Raw genomic sequence first — 25753 nt, forward strand, 5'->3', positions numbered from 1 at the left:
TGTTCAGTCGTGCTGTGGGGAGGGAGGAACACTGAAAACGAACATCTCTGGCGTCTGTGGGGAGTGTTCCCAGTGTTTCGGCCACACTGGGTTTGCCCCTGCTCATGGCGTGTGTGCTTTCCCAGTCTACCCTGTTCAGGCTCTAGATTGCTCTGCCGGGAACTGTCTAAGGCTGACCCTGGGTTGAGTGCACTTCCCAGATTTAAGTCGCTCAGGTTCAGGTTCTCGGGTATTCCACAAAGGCGCAGACTTGGTTGGGCCTGCGTTTTGTGCCCTTCCCAGGTCCGAGCAGCTCAGGTGACCAGGTGCTTGGCGCACGCAGTCGTCCCAGGTGGGGGCTGTGACTTATCGCCTCCCCCGTCCCTGCTGCTCAGTTTTCTGGGTGTACAACCTGCACGCCTTCTCAGGTGTGCCGTGTGTTTCTTCTGGGGAATTGATCTCTGGCTGCGACCCTCATGGCGGATGTCCACCGTCCAGAGTCCCAAGGAGTCTTGGTTAGCAAGGAAGCCTGCTTGCAGTTTGGTAAATGATGCCTCTCTGGGACCGCGATTGCCCCCTTCCGGCTCTGGCTGTCCTCGCCTGCCTGTCTCCCGCGGGGGATGTGCTGGTCTGCAGCCAGCTAGCTCTTCTTAGTCCTTTGTTCTGTGAGCGGGCCTGGCAGTGTCTTAGGTTAGGACTTTTCGCTCTATAGCTGTCCCACAGTCTGGGTTGCTAGCTCTAGTTAGTTCCCTCAGATTGCCATCGGGGCATTCATGCCCGGTCTTTACCCTAAGCAGTGCAGCCCGTGCCACCCTGTCCAGTCCTTGCTTGGTAGTGGATTTGCTAGTGATGCTTGCAGATGCAAGCATCTGTGCTGAGACTCCTCTGGGAGTTGCCTTTAGGCACGTAATCTGTGGGTTTTAATTATATATTTATTTTTCCTCCCCGTTATGTTGCTCTCTGAGGTTCCAAGGCTCGCCACAGATTCACCGGTGAGAGTGTTTCCTGGTGTTTGGAAACTTCTCTCTTTTTTAAGACTCCCTTCCCGGGACGGATCTCTGTCCCTACCTCTTTTGCCTCTCTTTTTGTCTTTTATATTTTTTCCTACCTCCTTTTGAAGACAATGGGTGCTTGATGTCCTCTGCCAGCATTCAGAAGTTGTCTTGTGGAATTTGCTCAGCGTTCAAATGTTTTTTGATGAATTTGTGGGGGAGACATTGGTCTCCCCGTCCTATTCCAAGGCCATCTTAGGACCGCCTTCGAGATAGGTTATTTATTTGACTTTTTTCTTGTTTCTTGAGGTAAGCCTGTATTGCTACGAACGTTCACCTTAGCACTGCTTTTACAGTGTCCCATAGGTTTTGGGTTGTTGTGTTTTCATTTTCACTCGTTTCCATGCATATTTTGATTTCTTTTGTTTTATTTCTTCTGTGATTTGTTGGTTTTTCAGCAGCGTGTTGTTCAGCCTCCATATGTTGTAATTTGTAATAGTTTTCTCCTATAATTGACATCTAATCTTACTGCATTGTGGTCAGAAAAGATGCTTGGTAGGATTTCATTTTTTTTTTTTTTTTTAATTTACCAAGGCTAGATTAATGGCCCAGGATGTGATCTATCCTGGAGAATGTTCCATGTGAACATTAGAAAAAGGTGAAATTCATTGTTTTGGGGTGAAATGTCCTATAGATATCAATTAGGTCTAACTGGTCCATTGTCTAATTTAAAGTTTGTATTTCCTTGTTAATTTTCTGTTTAGTTGATCTATCCATAGGTGTGAGTGGGGTATTAAAGTCTCCCACTATTATTGTGTTATTTTTGATTTTCCCCTTTCATACTTGTTACCATTGCCTTACATAATGTGGTGCTCCTATGTTGGGTGCATATATATTTACAATTGTTATATCTTCTTCTTGTATTGATCCTTTGATCATTATGTAGTGTCCTTCTTTGTCTCTTTTCACAGCCTTTATTTTAAAGTCCATTTGATCTGATATAAGTATTGCTACTTCTGCTTTCTTTTGGTCTCTATTTGCATGGAATATGTTTTTCCAGCCCTTCACTTTCAGTCTGTATATGTCCCTTGTCTCGAGGTGGGTCTCTTGTAGAAAACATATATAGGGGTCTTGTATCCATTCAGCCAGTCTTTGTCCTTTGGTTGGGGCATTCAACCCATTTACATTTAAGGTAATTATTGATAAGTGTGATCCTATTGCAATTTACTTTGTTTTTGGGGGTTCGAGTTTATACACCCTTTCTGTGTTTCCTGTCTATAGAAGATCCTTTTGCATTTGTTTAAGAGCTGGTTTGGTGGTGCTGAATTCTCTCAGCTTTGCTTGTCTGTAAAACTTTTGATTTCTCCTTCATATTTGAATGAGACCCTTGCTGGTTACAGTAATCTGGGTTTTAAGTTTCTCGCTTTCATCACTTTAAGGTAAACTTCCAAACTCATTCTATGAGGCCACCATCAACCTAATACAAAAACCTGACAAAGATGCCACAAAAAAAGAAAACTATAGGCCAATATCACTGGTGAACACAGATGCAAAAATCCTTAACAAAATTCTAGCAAGCAGAATCCAATAACATATTAAAAAGATGATACATTGTGGCCAGGTGGGCTTTATCCCAGGGATGCAAGGATTCTTCAATATCCACAAATCAATTGATATAATACACCACATCAACAAATTGAAAGATAAAAACCATATGATTATCTCTATAGATGCAGAGAAAGCCTTTAACAAATTCAACATCCATTTATGCTTTAAAAAAAAAAACCCTCCAGAAAGCAGGAATAGAAGGAACATTCCTCAACCTAATAAAAGCTATATATGACAAACCCACAGCAAACATTATCCTCAATGGTGAATAATTGAAAGCATTTCCCCTAAAGTCAGGAACAAGACAAGGGTGCCCACTCTCACCACTACTATTCAACATAGTTTTGGAAGTCTTGACCACAGCAATCAGAGCAGAAAAAGAAATAAGAGGAATTCAGATTGGAAAAGAAGTAAAACTCTCACTGTTTGCAGATGACATGATCCTCTACATAGAAAACCCTAAAGACTCCACCAGAAAATTACTACAGCTAATCAATGAATATAGTAAAGTTGAAGGATATAAAATTAACACACAGAAATCCCTTGCATTCCTATACACTAACAATGAGAAAACAGAGAAATTAAGGAAACAATTCCATTCACCATTGCAACGAAAAGAATAAAATACTTAGGAATTTATCTACCTAAAGAAACAAAAGACCTATATATAGAAAACTATAAAACACTGGTGAAGGAAATCAAAGAGGACAGAAATAGATGGAGAAATATACCGTGTTCATGGATTGGAAGAATCAATATTGTGAAAAGGACTATACTACCCAGAGCAATCTATAGATTCAATGCAATCCCTATCAAGCTACCAACGGTATTTTTCACAGAAGTAGAACAAATAATTTCACAATTTGTATGGAAATACAAAAAAAAACCTCTAATAGCCAAAGCAATCTTGAGAAAGAAGAATGAAACTGGAGGAATCAACCTGCCTCACTTCAGGCTCTACCACAAAGCCACAGTCATCAAGACAGTATGGTAATGGCACAAAGACAGAAATATAGATCAATGGAACAAAATAGAAAGCCCAGAGATAAATCCATGCACGTATGGACACCTTATGTTTGACAAAGGAGGCAAGAATATACAATGGAGAAAAGATGATCTCTTTAACAAGTAGTGCTGGTATATCTGGTCAGCCACTTGTAAAAGAATGAAACTAGAACACATTCTAACACCATACACAAAAATAAACTCAAAATGGATTAAAGATCTAAACATAAGACCAGAAACTATAAAATTCCTAGAGGAAAACATAGGCAAAACAGTCTCCAACGTAAATCACAACAGGATCCTCTATGATCCACCTCCCAGAATATTGGAAACAAAAGCAAAAATAAACAAATGGGACCTAATGAAACTTAAAAGCTTTTGCACAACAAAGGAAACTATAAGCAAGGTGAAAAGGCGGCCTTCAGAATGGGAGAAAATAATAGCAAACGAAGCAACAGACAAAGGATTAATCCCCAAAATACACAAGCATTTCCTGTAGCTCAATTCCAGAAAACTAAACGACCCAATCAAAATTGGGCCAAAGAACTAAACAGACTAAACAAATGGGATCTAATGAAACTTAAAAGCTTTTGCACTACAAAAGAAACTATAAGCAAGGTGAAAAGACAGCCGTCAGATTGGGAGAAAATAATAGCAAATGAAGAAACAGACAAAGGATTAATCTCAAAAATATACAAGCAACTCCTGCAGCTCAATTCCAGAAAAATAAATGACCCAATCAAAAAATGGGCCAGAGAACTAAACAGACATTTCTCCAAAGAAGACATACAGATGGCTAACAAACACATGAAAAGGTGCTCAACATCACTCATTATTAGAGAAATGCAAATCAAAACCACAATGAGGTACCATTACACACCAGTCAGGATGGCTGCTATCCAAAAGTCTACAAGCAATAAATGCTGGAGAGGGTGTGGAGAAAAGGGAACCCTCTTACACTGTTGGTGGGAATGCAAACTAGTACAGCCACTATGGAAAACAGTGTGGAGATTCCTTAAAAAACTGGAAATAGAACTGCCATATGACCCAGGAATACCACTTCTGGGCATACACACTGAGGAAACCAGATCTGAAAGAGACACATGCACCCCAATGTTCATCGCAGCACTGTTTATAATAGCCAGGACATGGAAGCAACCTAGATGCCCATCAGCAGATGAATGGATAAGGAAGCTGTGGTATATATACACCATGGAATTTTACTCAGCCGTCAAAAAGAATTCATTTGAACCAGTCCTAATGAGATGGATGAAACTGGAGCCCCTTATACAGAGTGAAGTAAGCCAGAAAGATAAAGAACATTACAGCATACTAACACATATATATGGAATTTAGAAAGATGGTAACGATAACCCTATATGCAAAACAGAAAAAGAGACACAGAAATACAGAACAGACTTTTGAACTCTGTGGGAGAAGGTGAGGGTGGGATGTTTCAAAAGAACAGCATGTATACTATCTATGGTGAAACAGATCACCAGCCCAGGTGGGATGCACGAGACAAGTGCTCCAGCCTGGTGCACTGGGAAGACCCAGAGGAATCGGGTGGAGAGGGAGGTGGGAGGGGGGATCGGGATGGGGAATAAGTGTAAATCTATGGCTGATTCATATCAATGTATGACAAAACCCACTGAAATGTTGTGAAGCAATTAGCCTCCAACTAATAAAAAAATTAAAAAAAAAAAAAAAAAGAACTAAACAGACATTTCTCCAAAGAAGACATACAGATGGCTAACAAACACATGAAAAGATGCTCAACATCACTCATTACCAGAGAAATGCAAATCAAAACCACAATGAGGTACCATCTCATACCGGTCAGAATGGCTGCTATCCAAAGTCTACAAAAAATAAATGCTGGAGAGGGTGTGGAGAAAAGGGAACCCCCTTACACTGCTGGTGAGAATGCAAACTAGTACAGCCACTATGGAGAACAGTGTGGAGATTCCTTAAAAAACTGGAAATAGAACTGCCATATGAGCCAGCAATCCCTCTGCTGGGCATGCACACCAAGGAAACCAGATCTGAAAGAGACACGTGTACCCCAATGTTTACCACAGGACTGTTTACAATAGCCAGGACATGGAAGCTACGTAGATGTCCATCAGCAGATGAATGGATAAGAAAGCTGTAGTCTATATACACAATGGAATATTACTCAGCCATTAAAAAGAATACATTTGAATCTGTTCTAATGAGATGATGAAACTGGAGCCTATTATACAGAGTGAAGTAAGCCAGAGAGAAAAACACCAGTACAGTATACTAACACATATATATGAAATTTAGAAAGGTGGTAATGATAACCCCACATGCAAGACAGCAACAGATACACAGATGTATACAACAATCCTTTGGACTCTGTGGGAGAGGGCCAGGGTGGGATGATTTGGGAGAATGGCATTGAAACATGTATGTTATCATATGCGAAAAGGATTGCCAGTCCAGGTTTGATGCATGAGACTGGGTGCTCGGGGCTAGTGCACTGGGATCACCCAAAGAGATGGGATGGGGAGGGAGGTGGGAGGGGTGTTCAGGATGGGGAACACATGTACCCCTGTGGTAGATCCATGTCAATGTATGGCAAAATCACTACAGTATTGTAAAGTAATTAGCCTCCAATTAAATAAATATATATAAAATAAATGAAAGAAGTCAGTCAAAAAAGGAAAATAAAAATAAATGGACTGCTCTTCATATTTGACCATCAAATATGATGTTTGTTGAGTTTTTTTTTTTTTTAGTTGGAAGCTAATTACTTTACAATATTGTAGTGGTTTTTGTCATACATTGACTTGAATTAGCCATGGATTTACATGTATTCCCCATCCCGATCCCCCCTCCCACCTCCCTCTCTACCCACTCCCTGTGGGTCTTCCCAGTGCACCAGGCCTGAGCACTTGTCTCATGCATCCAACCTGGGCTGGTGATCTGTTTCACCCTAGATAATATACATGTTTCGATGCTGTTCTCTTGAAACATCCCACCCTCACCTTCTCCCACAGAGTCTGAAATTCTGTTCTCTACATCTGTGTCTCTTTTTCTGTTTTGCATATAGGGTTATCGTTACCATCTTTCTAAATTCCATATATATGTGTTAGTATACTGTAATGGTCTTTATGTTTCTGGCTTACTTCACTCTGTATAATGGGCTCCAGTTTCATCCATCTCATTAGAACTGATTCAAATGAATTCTTTGTAATGGCTGAGTAATATTACATTGTGTATATGGACCACAGCTTCCTTATCCATTCGTCTGCTGATGGGCATCTAGGTTGCTTCCATGTCCTGGCTATTATAAACAGTGCTACGATGAACATTGGGGTGCACGTGTCTCTTTCAGATCTGGTTTCCTTGGTGTGTATGCTCAGAAGTGGGATTGCTGGGTCATATGGCAGTTCTATTTCCAGTTTTTTAAGGAATCTCCACACTGTTTTCCACAGCGGCTGTACTAGTTTGCATTCCCACCAACAGTGTAAGGGGGTTCCCTTTTCTTCACACCCTCTCCAGCATTTATTGCTTGTAGACTTTTGGATAGCAGCCATCCTGACTGGTGTGTAATGGTACCTCATTGTGGTTTTGATTTGCATTTCTCTGGTAATGAGTGATGTTGAGCATCTTTTCATGTGTTTGTTAGCCATCTGTATGTCTTCTTTGGAGAAATGTCTGTTTAGTTCTTTGGCCCATTTTTTGATTGGGTCATTTGTTTTTCTGGAATTGAGCTGCAGGTGTTGCTTGTATATTTTTGAGATTAATCCTTTGTCTGTTGCTTCGTTTGCTATTATTTTCTCCCATTCTGAGGGCTGTCTTTTCACCTTGCTTATAGTTTCCTTTGTTGTGCAAAAGCTTTTAAGTTTCATTAGGTCCCATTTGTTTATTTTTGCTTTTGTTTCTAATATTCTGGGATGTGGGTCATAGAGGATCCTGCTGTGATTTATGTTGGAGAGTGTTTTGCCTATGTTCTCCTCTAGGAGAGGTTTTTTCATAAATGCACTTCATCATGATTACAAAGAACTCTTTATTCCCATTTGTTTTTTTCTAACTCACAAATAACTGCTTAGTATCATGAACTCTCTTTTTCTTCATCAGTTAAGATGATCACTCAATTATTCGCCTCAGCCTCTTTACGTTACTGATCTTGGCCTGTGTCAGCTTGCCCATGCATAGTAAAGCCAATCTATTGACATTGGGTTGTGGTGAAGGAAAATGCGGTGTTCACTGCCAAGCAAGGAATTCAGGTAGCTAGCACTTCAGCAGTCTGAACTCCCCAAAGACTTTCAGAGAAAGATTTTTAAAGCCAGGGTGAGGGAGGGTGGTTTGTGGAATATGTGATCAGTTGGTGGAGTTTCTTGTGATTGGTTGGTGATCAGGGAATCGGGAGTCAACATCATCAACCTTCTGTTTCTGAAGGGACTGGAATCTACATTCTTGTGGGAAAGATACAGTTAGCTTCTTCCACCTAATGGGGATTTCAGTATCTTCAAAAAACCTGCAAAGATATGGTTCAGAAATTATGTATGGCCCTTGGGGAGTAACTGAAGGTCCTTGGCATTATTTAATGGCTCAAATATTATTATATTTTCTTGCTTGACTATTTTGCATTCTGCATTTTCTCAGGTATCTGATCCAATGTACTCTTTGGAACTTCGGAAAGGCCTAGAAGATGAAAGTGTTTCTACAGACAAAAGGCATGTGGAGGACATGGTTGGGGGTGGTCTGTTGTGGGGAGACCTCTTCAGATCCTGCTCAGTTGTATTTATGCAGTTTATTATATATATTTGTAGAGCTAAGCTATGTTTGCATTCTCAGAATAAAATAAACTTTTAAAAACAAAATATATATTTTTGTACTTTGTTAGTAATATATTAGCCTTGCTCATACTTTGTTTTTATTTGCATGTATATAAATTGTTCCAAGAAAAAATGAAAAGGTCTTCAAAAGAAAAAGCTCTTCATTTAAGAAAAAATGAAAGCTCTTCTTCCCATGATTGGACACATAAAACAATATATTGATCTGCCTTTCCCCTCTCTAAGCGATATCACCTAGAGCCACCCCTCCTTCTAGACTCCAGTCTGGAATGATGATTTCCAAATCCAGTGCAGTGGTTGTCCCCAAATTCCCTTCAGTTCATCTTGGGAATTCAGACATCTTCCCCTTTCTCAGTCTGTTCTCTTGTGTTAGTGAAGTACACCCTCTTGTACATTCTGGAAGGAAGATGCAAGGAAGGAGAATTATTTGATTTGGATTGATAAGTTCCTCAGGATGAAATTCTAAATTTGCTTTCAAAATTTGAAGATGATCCTCTGTTATGTTCTAGCTTACAGTGGTGGCATTGAAAGCACACATTCTGAATGCAAACAATTTGGAACCATGACGTGCAACACCAGAGTCCCTGATCTTAACCGTTGCATCACGCTGGCTCTCCAGCTTCCTTCTTGGAGGATGTTTACCTGAATGCATGTGTTCTGTGCATGAAAGAACTGGGGAGTAGGGTTAGGGGTTTCAGTGATTCCATGTAAGTATCACTTACCTCTTTCAGTTCTGTGCTGTATTTACACTTACCCACTGCAATGATCATATCTCTGTAGCCCAGAGCTCTTTGGAATTAAGTAGGAAAAATGGGCTCTGTCTTATTTGTTAGATATGGCTTTCTCTGCCCAAGTTACCATATCTTTCTGTGCTTTCTCATTTCTGAAAATGTGTTCTATTTCATCATTAGGTGATAACCCCATATTGTTCTTTTTGTCCTTATGGGGCCATAGTTTAAAATTCCATTACTGTCTTTTTCATGACATATTGAGGAGAGGAGAATGAGTCATTTATGTTTCACTTTTTGTTTTCCAGAAAAACAAAAGAGATCATCTCTCTCCATTTTGTATTCCTGCAAACCTTGTCAATGATCAATTGACTGCGACTGTGTATGTGTGTGTTTTCTGGGCTCTCTATTATGTTCCACTGGTCAATGAGTCCACACGTTGGTATCATACTATTTTAATGACTGCAACTTTAAAATATGTTTTGAAATGAAGAGGAGTGGTGTCTCCAGGTTTGTTTTTCTTTCTCAAGGTTGTTTTTAGTTATTCAGAGTTCTTTATGGTTGCAGATAAGTTTTATGACCATTTTTCTAGTTCTGTAAAAAATCCCTTGGGATTTGCATTAGGGACTTCATTGACTGCTTCATTTTGGGTGGTATGCATATTTTTAAAACATTAATCTTCCAATTGATGAATATGGGATGTTGTTCTACTTCTTTGTGTCTTCTTTAATGTTTTTCATCAGTCTTTTGTAGTTTTCAGGGTAGAAAGCTTTCCCCTCTGTGATTCATTCTATTCCTATGTTTTTTATATTTTCTTAATTTCCTTTTTGGAGTTTTCATTTCTAGTGTACAGAAACATAACTGTGTGGTCCTCAGCATTGCCTCTGGGTATGCACTGAGGGACTAGGGTAGGTAGTGGTGACTGCTCATGCCAAAAGTGTGCACGTGCTCAGCTGTGGGTCTGTAGTTGAATGTACAGGACAGCGATATATGCACAGTGGAAAGGACAGGGCCTGTGAAAGGATCCGGGGTGGACTGCAGGCACAAGTTCAGTTGCTGAGGTCAGAGCTGGGGGCAGGTGCACGCCTGCCTTCAGGACCAGGACTATTTTGCTGCATGTATGTTGGCTGTGCTGAGTTCCAGGGAGGCAGAGCTGTCATGGGTCCTGTTAGGGAGGCTGGGGGACTCAGCGCCGGGAGTCTGAGACGTAAAATCCTGTGAGACCTTCTGTGCTGAGAGCGCCGGGCTCATGCAGTGGTTGCGCTGGCTGTTGGTTTCCTCCATAGCTCTCGCTCATTTAAATTCGTGCTACTGTTACAGGAAACACACTGACAGAGTGATTGGCCAAAGACAGCATGGAAAGTAATCCAACCACCATAAAATCCAAGTCTGCAAGGCACACGGCAGAGCAGTTCTCCCGGGGTCCCTTTCCCTACTGCTTTCTATCCTGCAGCCCCTTTCCAAAAAAGTCTCTTGATCTGTCAGCATGTGTGTCTCCTCGGACAATCCATTTCTGAGTGTTAGTCAAGAACCCCCTTTTGAACTCTGGAAGGGGTCCCCTTCCTGCAACACTGCTGTGTTGCTTCAGCTTCTTGAGTGGACTCCTGAGCTGTGTTAGAGCTTTGTTGTTTTTGTCATTGGTGGCTTAGAGATTGGGATCTCCTACTAAACCATCCTCCTGACATTACTCTGTATATGTTTTCGAATCCGTTTCTCACTTTCTACACACCTCCTGCTGGCAAGTGAACCAGGATTGCCTTGACTCTAAAGATCAAAAGAATTGAAATCTTATCATTATTGAGTCTTTAAATATGTAAACCTCATACATGTCTCCATTTAATTATGACTTTTACTTTACTCAGAAATTAATGTTTTGCAAAGTTTCCATTTTGTAGGTCTTGCACATATTTTATTAATTCCTTATCAAAATATTTTGGTTTTGGTGCTATGATGAATGACGTTTTACTTCAATTTTGGATTGTTTATTGTTTCTTTGTAGAATACACTTGCGTTTTTAAATATTGACTTGTATTTTACAAATGTGCTAACCTCGCTTATACGTCCCCTAGAGAAGGAAATGGCAACCCACTCCAATATTATTGCCTGGAGAATTCCAAAAACAGAGGAGCCAGGCAGGCTTTAGTCCATGAGGATACAAAGAGTTGGGCATGACTAAGTGACTAATACACACACCTATATGTACTAGTGTTGTTCTTGTAGATTCCTTAGGTTTTTCTCTGTATATTATAATTTACTCTGAAGTGAGTTTGAGCTTTTCCCTTCCAACTGTAGTTTGTTTTCATTATTTCTTGCCTGATTGCACTTGTGAGAGCTTCCAGTCCAATGTTGAAGAGAAATAGAAAGAGTAGACACATTTCCCTTATCCTTGATCTTAGGAGCAACAATTCAGCCTTTGTTCATTAAAATCAGACTTAGCTGAAGTCTTCTTTGTTATTGTTGATGCCAATTATTAGATTGATCCGTGTTCTTCTATTACTATTGCACTCAAAAATTTAATGATGTAATTTTTTCAATTTTTTTCCTGCATGTTTTGATATATAGTTTTACTTCTTCCTTTCCAGTCTGTATTTCTTTTGTTTTACTGGTCAAAACTGCCAGTAAAATGTTTCCAAAAAATCATGAAAGTGGGCATTTTGCCTTCTGCTTGATTTTAGGAGGAAATCATTCATTCTTTCCCCATTATATATTGTCAGTTGTAGTGGTTGCTGCTGCTGCTGCTGCTGCGTCCCTTCAGTCGTGTCCGACTCTGTGCGACCCCATAGACAGCAGCCCACCAGGCTCCACAGATGGCATAGACCCCATAGACGGCAGCCCAATCCCCGTCCCTAGGATTCTTCAGGCAAGAAGACTGGAGTGGGTTGCCATTTCCTTCTCCAATGCATGAAAGTGAAAAGTGCAAGTGAAGTCCCTCAGTCGTGTCCAACTCTTAGCACCCCCAGGACTGCAGCCACCAGGCTCCTCCATCCATGGGAGTTTCCAGGCAAGAGTACTGGAGTGGGGTGCCATTGCCTTCCCCATGTAGGTGGTTACGTATGTGTATGTCATAAAGATATGAAGTATACTTTTCTCTTAGTTTATTGATGTGTTTTACTATGAATGTTTTAATTTTTTTTAATTTATTTTTAATTGGAGGATAATTGCCTTACAATATTAGTTGGTTTCTGCCTTACATCAACATGAATCATCCGTAGGTGTACACATGTCCCTTCCTTCTTGAACTTCCTTCCCACCTCCCACCCCCTCCCCTTGCCCCAGGTGAATGTTTTGATTTTTAAAATGTGATTTCTGCATCTGTTATGAGGATCATAGGACTTTTCCCCATTATTCTGTTAATATGGTGAATTACCTTGATTGACTTTAAATGTTAAACCAAACTTGCAGTCCCAGGATAAACATCACTTATGTTTATGTGCCACTTCTTTTGTGTGTGTCCAGATTTTATTTGCTAAAGTATGTTAATTTGGGGGGGAGCATATGTTTATGAATGGTATCAGTTCATCATTTTCTGATAATATTTTTTCCTGAAAATGTATGAGAAAGTACTGGCCTCAAGAGTTGAGTTGGGAAGGTTCATTTGTCCTCTGTTTTTTTAAAGCATTTATATAGAATTGATTTTATTTCTTCTTTGCATATTTCATAAAACTCCCCTCTATATCTAGGGGCCTGGAATTTTCTATGTGTGATGATTTAATTAACATTTTTCTTTCCTAACAGGTATAGAGCTATTCAGGTATTCTCTTTCATATTGATTCACTGTGTGTAATTTTGTCTTCAAGAAAGGTGTATGCTTCACCTAAGCAATCTAGCTAATTGGCATAATTAGTTCTTCGTGTCTTCATATTTTTATGTATGTAGATCTATAATGTCATCCTTTCTTTTATTTATTATGATAATTCGCATCTTACTGCTTCTCAAATAAGTAATAGAGATTTATCAATATTTTTGCTTTTTCAAAGATCATGGTTTGGATGGTTATTGATATTCCTTTTTTTTTTTTTGGCTGGCTGTGCTTTTATCACTGCACATGGGCTTTCTCTAGTGTCAGCAAGTGGGAGCTGTCTGCTTGTACAGGATGGACCCTAGGATCTGCAGGCTTCAGTAGTTGCAGCACATGGGCTCTAGTGTGCATGGGCTTCAGTATTAGGAGCTCCTGTGCTCTAGGAGTGCAGGGTCAGCAGTTGTGGAGTACACACTTAGTTGTCCTGCAGCATGTGGGATATTCCCAAACTAGCAGGCACACCCATGTCCTCTGCATTGGCAGCTGGATTTCCAACCGACAGGACCACCAGGGAAGTCTGATATTCTTGTTTTTCTGTTGTCTATTTTGATATCATCAAACTTTCTTCTGTACTTCTTTGGTTAATAAATATAGTAAATGTTTGGTACAAACAATCATTCAAGCATCATTACCTTGTTTCTCATTTTAAATGGACTGCTCATAACGGTTGACCATCAAATATGATGTTTGTTGAGGGTTTTTCATAAATGCACTTTATCATGATTGTGAAGAACTCTTTATCCCCATTTTGTTATTTCTAAATCACAAGTAACTGCTTAGTATCTTAAACTCTCTTTTTCTTCATCAGTTAAGATGATCACTCAATTTTTCACTTCAGTCTCTTTATCTTCCTGATCTTGGCCTGTGTCAGCTTGCCCAGGCAAGTAAAGCCAATCTGTTGACATTGGGTTGTGGTGAAGGAAAATGTGGTGTTCGCTGCCAAGCAAGGAGTCCAGGTAGCTAGTACTTCAGGGGTCTGAACTCCCCAAAAGCTTTCAGGGAAAGGTTTTTAAAGACAGGCTGAGGGAGGGGGGTTTGTGGGATATGTGATCAGCTGGTAGAGTTTCTTATGATTGGTTGGTGATCAGGGAATCAGGAGTCAACATCATCAGCCTTCAGTTTCTGAAGGGACTGGAATCTACATTCCTGTGGGAAACATACAGTTAATTTCTTCCACCTAATGGGGATTTCAGTATCTTCAAAAAACCTCCAAGGTTATGGTTGAGAATATTATGTATGGCCCTTGAGGAGTAACTGAAGGTCTTGGCATTGTTCAATGGCTCAACTATTATTATGTTTTCTTGCTTGACTGTTTTTCTTTCTGCATTTTCTCAGGTATCTGATCCAATGTACTCTTTGGAACTTGAGAAAGGCCTAGAAGATGAAAGTGTTTCTACAGACAAAAGGCATGTGGAGGACAGATTGGGAGGTGGTCTGCTGTGGGAAGACCTCTTAGGGTCCTGCTCAGTTGTATTTTGCCCCTTATTTTATATATATATGTGTGTGTGTGTGTGTGTGTGTGTGTGTGTGTGTGTGTGTGTAAAGCTAAGGTATGTTTGCATTCTTAGAATAGAATAAACTTTTAAAAGCAAAATATATATTTCTGTACTTTGTTAGTAATATATTAGCCTTGCTCATACTTTGTGATTATCTGCATGTACCTAAATTGTTCCAAAACTTTAAGAAGAAATGAAAGCTCTTCTTCCCATGACTGGACACATAAAGCAATGTATTGATCTGCCTTTCCCCTCTCTAGAGCGATATCACCTAGAGCCACCCCTCCTTCTAGACTCCAGTCTGGAATGATGACTTTCCAAACCCAATGCAGTGGGTGTCCCGAATTTCCCTCAGTTCATCTTGGGATCAGACGTCTTCCCCTTTCTCAGTCTGTTCTCTTGTGTTATTGAAGTACATCCTCCTGTACATTCCTGAGAGAAGATGCAAGGAAGGAGAATTATTTGACTGTTACCTATTTGGATTGATACCTTCCTCAGGATGGAAATCTAAGTTTGCTTTAGAAATTTGAAGACACTCCTCTGTTATGTTCTAGCTTACAGTGGTGCTATTGAAAGTGCATGTTTTGAATGCAAACAATTTGGAACCATGAAGTGCAACTCCAGGGTCCCTGATCTTAACCATTACATCACGCTGGCTCTCCAGCTTCCTTCTTGGAAGATGTTTACATGAATTCATGTGTTCTGTGCATGTAAGAGGTGGGAAGTAGGGTTAAGGGTTTCAGTGATTCCACATAGATATCACTCACCTCTTTTTATCAGTTACTTCTTTTCAGTTCTGTGGCCGTATTTACACTTACCCACTGCAGTGGTCATGTCTCTGTAGCCCAGAGCTCTTTGGAATTAAGTAGGAAAAATGGACTCTGCCTTATTTGTTAGATATGGGTTTCTCTGCCCATAGTCACCTCATCTTTCTGTGCTTTCTGTTCTCTGAAAATGTGTTCTATTCCGTCATTAGGTGATAACCCCATATTGTTCTTTTTGTCCTTATGGGGCCATAGTTTAAAATTCCATTACTATCTTTTTCATGGCATGTGGAGAAGGAGAGGAGAATGAGTCAGTTATGTTTCACTTTTTATTTTCCACTCCAAAGCAATCAGACAGCTCAGGAGTAGAATGTTTTGTAAGCCTGTATTGCAACCACATAGCTGTGCACCATATCGCCCCATTGTGCAAAGTCTCCTGAACTTGGATCAGCAACCTGAATCCGGCCTTGTTTTATTCTTTCTGGCCTCTTCTCAGGGTCTTTCTCTCTCTCCTTCTTTTTGAAGTTTTAAAACATTTTTAAATTAAACTTTATTTTTTAATTGGAGGATAATTGCTTTATGATGTTGTTGATCCCATGGTTAATAGTCTGCATTCCAATGCTGAGGATGCAGGGTCTTCTTGTGGCAGATGGAGGATCTTTCCTTACAGCCTGAGGGCTTTGCTCTAGCTGTGGCACAAAAGTCTCTGTCGTCCCATGGCAAGTGGTATCCAAGTTCCTTGATCAGGGGTCACACCAGCATCCTCAGCATTGGAAGGCAGATTCTCAACCACTGGATCACCAGGAAAGTCGCATCAGGGTCTCTTTGTTTGTGCCTTCTTCAGTTATCTTGGACCTTGCTCTAATTTTTTCTCTCAGACACTAGACCAAAATCGCTTAAGTATTTCTATGATTTATCATTATTCCTTCCACGCCTGTCCTGATGGAATGTAGAATGGGCTAACTCCTCATGGATTGAGCATGGAAGATGCTCCTGAGACTGGGCCAGTCCTGAAAGTTTGCTCAGAGCTGCTTCTGTGATAGAACTGATGATGGTGTGAATCTGGGCTTATCCTGCTATCATCTGCAGGACCTCTTTACCTGTCTGTGCTGTGTTGACCATGCTAGTTTCTGTGCCCCAGCTGCCAAGATACACAGGCCTCATTGCAGCTCTGCAGGCTTTACAAGTGGGGTCTATTTGTCTATTAAGGAGTGAGTTTGCTGTTACCTCAGTAACCTGGAAACAGACATGATGAATCCATGTGTGTGTTTTCTATGGTGACCTTCTGAGTGGAAGATGTGTTTCTGTCATCTATCTTGTCTGTCTGCTTAGGATCTGCTGAGTGCTGTGGCATCCTTGGGTGCCTGCTTGGGGCACATAAAAGAACATCTGACCCTTCCATGTGAACCCCTTCAGAAACCTGTGTTTGAAGCTCCAGCTGGGTATCTTGTGTTCTGATTCCATGAGCATGCCATCCTAAAGGTGAGTGTAAATATGTTATACCGTTGGAGCTATATTCAATATAGTAGAATATATTTAAAAAGTATTTTCAAGGAAACTTCAAGGTATGATGGTAACACTGAAGTAGTGGATGTATCTCTGCAGGTCTTCATATTGCAATCATGAAGGCAAGCCCTGTCCTTAACTATGGCCTGATTCTGGCCTTTTCCTTGTTGGGGGCTTGTCTCTGTCTTGCAGCCTCTATCCTGCCACCCAGATCTTGCTCCTATCTCTCTATGACTTTCTGGTTCCCAGATCTTGATCCATGGAGCAGTGGGTGCTTCTGCCTGAATTCCGCCATCGATTCCAATGGTCTAGGGTTGGGATGCACCCTGAAAACACCTTGTCCCAGCAGACTGAGAATATCTCATTGCAGGGTCCACAGATAAATACAAGGCCAGAAAGCATCTCACTCCCCCAATCAGGTTTCTCTTCTCTGTGTAGGGATGTTCCTGTTCTCTGTATGCCTCTGAAGCTTCAACTGTGGTATCCCTCTTCCTTCCACCTGCTGTCTTTACTGAGTATGTTTCACTTGAATTCCTGGCTTTCCTGATCAGGGGAATGGAAATAGGACACCATGAGATTTGTGTTCCCATCAAAGGTGACCCAGACACAGGGACGTGGGAGGGAGCAGGTAGGCAATTAGGAAGGTGATGTCAGGTGCCTAAGTAAGGAACCTCCCAGTGAGCACCCCAGTGGTTTGAGGAGGGCAGGGAAACCCAGTCTAGTGTTCTTGCCAGAAGGATCCCATGGACAGCGGAACCTAGTGGGCTACAGTCCATAGGGTCGCAAAGAATCAGACACACCTGGAGCAACTGAGCACCAAGCACCAGTGGTCCAGCAAGCTCGCAGGTGCTGGAGAAGTCCACCAGCAGGTAGGCAGATGCAGGAGTTTGAGGAGGGGAGTGTCTGCAGTGGGGGACTATCCCACAGTTGCACGTAAACTCAGGTTGGCCTAGGTGGAAACGAAGCAGGGCTCCTATGATCTCAGAGGGAAGTCATGTGAGAATCAGAGATCCAAAGCCACAGGTTTTAGACAGGTACCTTCGCAGCTATCTGAGTTTTGGATGTCAGACAGAAAAGGATTTGGGAGAAATCAGATGCTGCCTTTTCTACTAACCCCAGATTAGATAAGGGTGCTGTAGATTAGAGGAAGGCAGGGAGATGGGGGGCAGTGGGCAATATGGGGGTGTCTCCCCAGCAGACTCAGGAATTCTGTGTCACTGAGCAAGAGCCAGGAGAAGGATTATGTCTGTCCCAGGAGGACCAACTGCCCCTACTCATCTCCACCGAATCTTTGGATGGGTCCCGTCCCACCTGTACACTCACTGTAGAGCAGGGCGAGTTTATATCCAAGACATTGGAAGAGGCACCTAATTTATCAGGGTGTCATCTCTTCTGTCTGAAGGCCTGGAGCTTTCACATCAGTTGGGTGGGAGTGGGATGAAATGCACATCCTGTGTCAGATAATGAGAAGGGTCCTTGCTCCAGGATCTGTTCACACCAGCTCAGCTCACCTTAGCTCCCACAGAGGCAGGTCTCTGTCATAGAAGAGCCCCCAGACAGACCCTGGTTTGGTTGGAGGGGTGGGTAGAGACATGGGCCTGGTGTCACTTGGGCAAGGAGACCTCCCCCCATCCCCCAGGGCTCCCTCCACAGAGAGAAGCAGCAGCTCTGGACCACCTTGGGGACCTGTCCTAAGCCTTCTCCTCATGAGGACCTTAGAGATTCCCCGTCCTAAACCCAGCCCTTTGGGGGTAAGTCCAGCAGACTCTGACTTGTACGGGAGCTGTTGGATGGGAAGAAGTTCTTAGAGATGGGGTGGGTCAGGCAAAAAAGAATGAGACATCGTGAGCATGGGGCCCTGTTCGTGGGCAGGCAACAGAGACACAGGAGGAGCAAGAAACCCCAAGCCCCTGGATGTCCACTCTGAGTGTGAGACTCAACTCACTTTGTGTTTATGTAGAAGCAGCTGAGTCCACAACTGGGGGGTTGGATTAGGATAAACTGAGGCCCAAGGAGTGACAGCGTTCAGCACATGGACCTTGACCCTTTGTTCTTCCTCTCCTGTCAGGCACTTAGGACAAGGGCCATTTGTCAGTCATTATTTTAGTATGGCCTTACCCCAGACTTGGAGACTGGAGGGAGTTCGGTTTTCTAAATGGACATCAGAGGCCTAAAGAAGGACTGTAATATGTGCACAGTCATAGGGTGATTTAGCTGAGCTCATCTCCTGAGCATGGATGCGTGTGGAAGGCTTTGTCTCTTCGGCAGATGCTGTACCCCCTCTGAGCCTAAGATTCTCCCGTGTAAGACGAGGATGATTACTCCTATCCCTCAAGGTTGCTGGGAGGCTGAAATTTGGTGGAATATGCTCCTGACCTGTGGGTCTTGGTGACAGAAGTGATCAGACCCTCTAGCTGATGTAATAATGATCATTACCCAAGCTCCACCTGTTGAATTTGTGGAGGAGCATCTGAGAGCACTGAAATCTAGCTGCAGTGGGAAGGCACACTGATGGTCTCCACTGTGGTCATGACCTCCCCTCCTCCCTCCTCTCTGAAGTCAATGAGTAAGCACTCTCCTGTGAATTGCAAGGCTTTTTATTGTTGGAATCCTCTGTAATCAGACACCTGGATGTGGCAGGTTGTTGACATGACTTAGGGATCAGGCAAGTGGTTTCCTTGGGTGCCTGGCAGATAGTGTTCCATCAGCAGAGAGAACTTGAGTATATTTTATTCTGTAAAAGAAGGTGCAGAAACCTGGTGAGGCCTCAGGGTTCTAAGAGACATGAAGCTGCACTGAACACGGGAGGGTTCTGTGGAGGGGGGCCTCTGAATGTGAGTGGGTAAAGGTGGATATATCCCAATGAGTCTTTCTCCAATGGAACAGAGGTTGTGGGGTCTCAGTGCAGGGCTGAGGGCAGTCTCCTGGGATAGAATGGGGGACACTGCTGAGGACCACCTGGCAGGGCTCAGGACTGACTCCTGGAAGCCTTCAGAGGTGAGTTGATCCCTGTCTGCTTCCTCCCTCTGGCCCTTGGACACTTAGATCTGAAACAGCTGCTTGTGCCACCACCTCTATGGCAGCAGAGAAAGGATTCACCCTTATCCTCGACTCTTGGCATCCCAGGCCTGGGGAGGGCAGGAGGGCAGCTTTTGGCACAACCTCCTCTTAGGGCATGTGTGGCTTAATGGCCCTTTGGCATCCAGAGACCAAGGACATATGTGGGTGTTCGGTGGAACAGAGTAGGGACTTGAGGCATTAGGGAAAAAACTGATGTTTGGAGAAGAGAAGGTCTCAGTAGGAATGGATTGCAGCAGAGTCAGGTTCCTGTGCTGGAGAGGTTGCTGGAAGGCCACATTGAGGGCCTAACTTAAAGGCAAGTGGCACCACAAAGTTAGGAGGGCCCGGAGCGTCCTAGGCCTGTGACAAGGGAGAACTGAGCAGTCAGAGCCAGCTCAAGAGCTCCAGGGCTGGACTGAGTTTCCCTCCATGATCTTTCCCCACCCTGTGGGTGTCGGCCACATCCTCTCTACCTCTTCTTTCATGAGGATCTTTATCCTCCCAGGTTCCCGGGGAAGGGCCAAGGTGGAGAAGGTATGATCTCCCCACCTCCCAGTGCCCTGAATAGGCCCCTGACACCCCTGCCTACCCTGCACACATGCCCCACAGGCACATTCACAGACAGCCTGACCCACCAGAGCACTCAGAACATCCTGCTTATCCTCCGCCGTCAACCTCTCATCAACACAGCTCTTCAGGATATTGGCAGTCTCCAGTACATCAGAGTTTTGGTTATACTTTTCAACTTGTTCAATATACTCATCATGGCTTCCTGATATGAACAGGTCAACAGTGTCCCTCAAGGCTGGGCAGATGTCATCACACTCTGAAACAGAAAGATATGGGGACACTCCCTGTAAGGCACTCACCAGAACACCCTATTCGCTTCCCGCTCCCGAGATGCTCAGTGCTGCCCTGGGAAGGTGTCAGAACCCTTGGGGAGCCCAGGTCACGATCGGGGAGCCCACTCACTTCCACCCGCGATGAGGATCAAGGCAGCACAGAGCATCAGGAGAGCTCCAGCCCGAGTCATGGTGCCGGTGGCAGATGCTCCCTACTCACCTGGAGCCCTTTTATATCTCTGCTTCTCCTCACCCCCAGGGGGCCTGTTTCAGAAGCTTTATTTTTCAGGAGATTCTGCCAGGCCACAGTGTGATGGTGCCCAGGGCTGCACAGGAGGAGCTGTGTGTGTTGGCAAGATGCTGGTCCTTGAGTCCACAGAGGTGACTGGCTCAGCCTCCTCCCCCTGGAGGGCTCTGAGGGAGGGGCAGCTGACACAGGAAGCTTAACAACTGAAAATCCCCAGGTTGACCAAAAAGGACAAAAATGCTGCCTATCATGCCTCCTGAGTGATGACCAGTGGGATCCTGTCAGAACATGTGACCTTGAAGACAGGTTGGTGTGGACTCATGGGTTTTTGAGAAGCACATGCTTAGGAATGGCCTCACAGGGAGTAAGTGCCAAGCAGGCCAGAGCATGAGCCCTGAGCCCCTCCTCAGGCTCTCTGGTGGCTCCTGCCCTGCTGTTATCATTGTCCTTGATCTTGTCAGTGGCCTCTGTTGAGCCACTTTCCCAAATCAGTTATAGAGCCCTGAAATCTCTTGTGTGCTCTGACCCAGAAGTTTCTAGTTTTCTCTTGACGTGGACCTGCCACCTGGTAACTTTGATAGTACCTTGTTCTACACAGAAATATTTTCTGCAGCCCCTTCTTCTTCTTTTTAATTAAACTTTTTTTTGTAATGGATTATAGACAGTTAGAAATGTTATGATAGCTCCAGGTAGACATGAAGGGACTCTTCCATATGTGTGCACATTATCCATTCTTTCCTATAGTCCCCTCTCATCTAGGCTGCCACAAAACAATGAGCAGAGTTCCCTGGGCTCTGCAGTTATCCTTGTTGGTTATCTATTTATTTAAAATTTATTTATTTTTAATTGAAGAATAAATGCTTTCCAGTGTTGTGTCAGTCTTCACCACACTTCTAAATGAATCAGTCAGAGATAAACACATGTCCCCTTCCTCTTGTACCTCTGTCCTACCTCCCAGCCCATCCCATCCCTGTCAGTTTCACAAGCACCTGGCTGAGCTACCTGTTCTATGCAACAACTTCCCATTAGCTATTTATTTTACACATGGTAATGTATGTATTTCCATGCTGCTCTCTCAATTCATCCCAATCTCTCCTTCCCCCACTGTGTCCATAAGTCTATTGTGTATGTTCAGGTCTCTATTCCTGCCCAGCATATAGGTTCATCAGTACCATTTTTCTAGATTTCATATATATGTATTAATACACAACATTTGTTTTTGTCTTTCTGACTTATTTCACTCTGTATAATAGGCTCTAGTTACACCCACCTAATTAAAACTAATGCATTTCTTAATATGGTTCATAGTATTCAGTTGTATACAGGTACCACCATTTCTTTATCCACCGATCTGTTGATGGACATCTAAGTTGCTTCCATGTCCTAGCTATTGTGAATAGTGCTGCAGTGAACATTGGGGTACATGTATTTTTTTCAGTTATAATTTCCTTAGTGTATATTTAGGGAAATTAAGGAAATTATAATTGAAAAAGACACATGTACCCCAATTTCCTTAGTGTATATGGGCTTCCCTGGTGGCTCAGAGGTTAAAGTGTCTGCCCGCAATGTGGGAGACCCAGGTTCGACCCTAGGTCAGGAAGATCCCCTGGAGAAGGAAATGGCAACCCACTCCAGTATTCTTGCCTGGAGAATCCCATGGAAGGAGGAGCTTGGTAGGCTACAGTCCACGGGGTCGCAAAGAGTTGGACATGACTGAGCGACTTCACTTTCATTTAGTGTATATGCCCAGTAGTGGGATTGTTGGGTCATATGATAGTTTTATTTCTAGTTTTTTAAGGAATGTCCATAGTGGCTCTGCCAATTTACATTCCCACCAACAGTGCTAGAGGGTTCCCTTTTCTCCACATCCTCTTCAGCATTTATTGTTTGTAAATTTATTGATGACGTCCATTCTGACCGATGTGAGGTGATACCTCATTGTAGTTTTGATTTGCATTTCTCTAATAATAAGCGATGTTGAGCATTTCTTCATGTGTTGATTAGCCATTAGGATGCCTTCTTTGGAGAAAGGTCTGTTTAGGTCTTCTGCCCATTAAAAAAATTTTTTCCCCTGATGTTGAGCTACATGAGTTGCTTGTATATTATTGGAGGTTAATCCTTTGTCACTTGCTTCATTTGCAATTATTTTGTCCCATTCTGAGGGCTGTCCCTTCATCTTGTTTGTGGTTTCTCTTGCTGTGCAAAAGCTCTTAAGTTTGATTTGTTCACAGTTGCTTATTTTTGTTTTTATTTCCATTTCTCTAGGACATGGGTCATAGAGGATCTTTATGTGATTTATTTTAAAAAGTGTTCTGCCCATGTTTTCCCTGAAGAGTTTTGTAATTTCTGATCTTACATTTAAGTTTTCAATCCATTTTGAGTTTATCTTTCTGTGTGGTTCTAGGCAGTGCTCTAATTTCATTTTCTATAATACATGTAGCTGTCCAGTTTCCCTAACATCAATATTAAAGAGACTGTATTTTCTCCATTGTAGCTTCACTCATAGGTCAGTTGGTAAAGAATCCACCTGCATATGACTTTTATTATGTTCAGGTGGATTCCTTCTATGCCAATTTTCTTGAGAGTTTCTATCATAAATGGGTGCTGAATTTTGTTGAAAGTTTCGTTGCATTTATGGAAATGGTCATGTGATTTTTATGTTTTAATTTGTTAATATGGTGCATCACATTGATTGGTTTGCATATATTGAAGAATTCTTGCATCCCTTGAAATTACCTGACTTGGTCATGGCCTATGATCCTTATCTATTTTCAATATCGCAGTGTGTACATGAGCATCCAGAACTCCATAACTGTCCCTTACCCTCATCCTTCCTTCTATTTTTTTAAAATTTATTTATTTTAATTGGAGGCTAATCACTCTACAAAATTGTAGTGGTTTTGCCATACACTGACATGAATCAGCCATGGGTGTACATGTGTTCTGCATCCTGAACCCCCTCCCACCTCTCTCCCCATCCCATCCCTCTGGGTCATCCCAGTGCACCAGCCCTGAGTACCTTGTGCATGCATTGAACCTGGACTGGCGATCTGTTTCACATATGATAATACACATTTCGATGCTATTCTCCCAAATCATCCCACCCTCGACTTCTCCCACAGAGTCCAAAAGAGTGTTGTATATCTGTGTCTCTTCTGCTGTCTCGCATATAGGGCTACCGTTATCATCTTTCTAAATTCCATATATATGCATTAGTATACTGTATTGGTGTTTTTCTTTCTGGCTTACTTCACTCTGTATCATAGGCTCCAGTTTTATCCACCTCATTAGAACTGATTCAAATGTATTCTTTTTAATGGTTGAGTAATACTCCATTGTGTATATGTACCACAGCTTTCTTATCCTTTCATCTGATGATGGACATCTAGGATGCTTCCATGTCCTGGCTATTATAAACAGTGCTACGATGAACATTGGGGTACATGTGTCTCTTTCAGTTATGGTTTCCTCGGTGTGTATGCCCAGGAGTGGGATTTCTGGGTCATATGGCAGTTCTATTTCCAGTTTTTTAAGGAATCTCCACACTGTTCTCCATAGTGGCTGTACTAGTTTGCATTCCCACCAACAGTGTAAGAAGGTTCCCTTTTCTTCACACCCTCTCCAGCATTTATTGTTCCCTCTAGCAACCATAAGTTTGTTCTCTAAGTCTGTCATCACTTTCTGGTTTGTAAATAAATTACTTTGTATCTTATCTTTCTAGTTTCTGCATATAAGAGATGTCATAAGACATTTCTGCTTCTCTGTCTGACTTATTTCAGTCAGCATGACAGTGTTGAGGTTTGCAACCTCTTTCACCTCTTGAGTGTCTCTGTACTGTTCCCACCATGACCTCTCCTCTTGAGGAAAAGCCCAGCCCCTTCTAGGCCACAATCTCTGGGCCAGTTGCGCAACCAGCCCCACACTGTTGCTGCCTCTGTGAACTTACCCCTGCCTTCCTCTCCTCCCTCAGTGCCTCCTGTCTGCTTCTGGACCTGACCAAGTGTGCTCCTGCAGCAGGGCCTCTGCACGTGGAGCCCTTCTGGCCTGGAAGTCTCTTCCTCCAGGAGCTCCATGATTTGTTCTATCATCCTCAGGTGTCTTCAGATATCACATAGCAAGATTTCCCCAACTATTGAGCTCTAATGTCAAAGCAGTCTGCTCCTCTCCTCCCCCCACAGCTATCTGTCTTCTCCCCCTGCTTCATCTTTGCCCAGAGCACTTCTTCTTGTGGGGTCACAGTCTTTCACTCCCTCTTAGGTGATGAGAAGCTGGGGAGACTGAGAGCTGTGCTGTGTGCTGTGCATCCCGAGGACAAGGAGCAGGCCCAGCATTCGGTAGATGTTGCACAGTGTTTGTTAGATTAATGGTAGAAATATTCCATTTCTCTTGCGTCAATAAGCAGAAATATCTTTCATGCTACTTACTGTTGATGTGCTTATGAATATTGCCTGGAATTAATGAGAAACGCTGGGCAGGATTGAGCACAAGCTGGAATCAAGGTTTCTTGGAGAAATATCAATAACCTCAGGTATGCAGATGACACCAGCCTTATGGCAGAAAGTGAAGAAGATCTAAAGAGCCTTTTGATGAAAGCGAAAGAGCAGAGTGAAAATGTTGGCTTAAAGCTGAACATTCAGAAAGCAAAGATCATGGCATCCAGTCCCATCAGTTCATGGCAAACAGATGGAGAAACAGTGGAAACATTGGCAGAGTTTACTTTTGTGGGCTCCAAAATCACTGCAGATGGTGACTGCATCCATGAAATAAAAAGATGCTTACTTCTTAAAAGAAAAGTTATGACTAACCTTAGACAACATATTAAAAAGCAGAGACATTACTTTGCCAACAAAGGTCCATCTAGTCAAGGCTATGGTTTCTCCAGTAGTCATGAATGGATG

General features: G+C 42.6%; 2 long non-coding RNA genes across 2 annotated transcripts; one reads left to right on the forward strand and one right to left on the reverse strand.

Moving 5' to 3' along the window:
* Window positions 1–2215: 2215 nt before the first annotated feature.
* On the forward strand, window positions 2216–24907 carry LOC122691994. Its single transcript, XR_006340556.1, has 4 exons — window positions 2216–2410; window positions 12614–12616; window positions 14201–14211; window positions 24890–24907. It is a non-coding gene; the product is annotated as an uncharacterized LOC122691994 (long non-coding RNA).
* LOC122691993 lies at window positions 20498–20807 on the reverse strand. The gene is made up of 2 exons (XR_006340555.1): window positions 20739–20807; window positions 20498–20592 (listed from the first exon to the last, which is right to left on the reverse strand). It is a non-coding gene; the product is annotated as an uncharacterized LOC122691993 (long non-coding RNA).
* Window positions 24908–25753: the final 846 nt, after the last annotated feature.

The sequence above is a fragment of the Cervus elaphus genome, chromosome 4 (assembly GCF_910594005.1).
Source record: "Cervus elaphus chromosome 4, mCerEla1.1, whole genome shotgun sequence".
Classification (NCBI taxonomy): domain Eukaryota; kingdom Metazoa; phylum Chordata; class Mammalia; order Artiodactyla; family Cervidae; genus Cervus; species Cervus elaphus.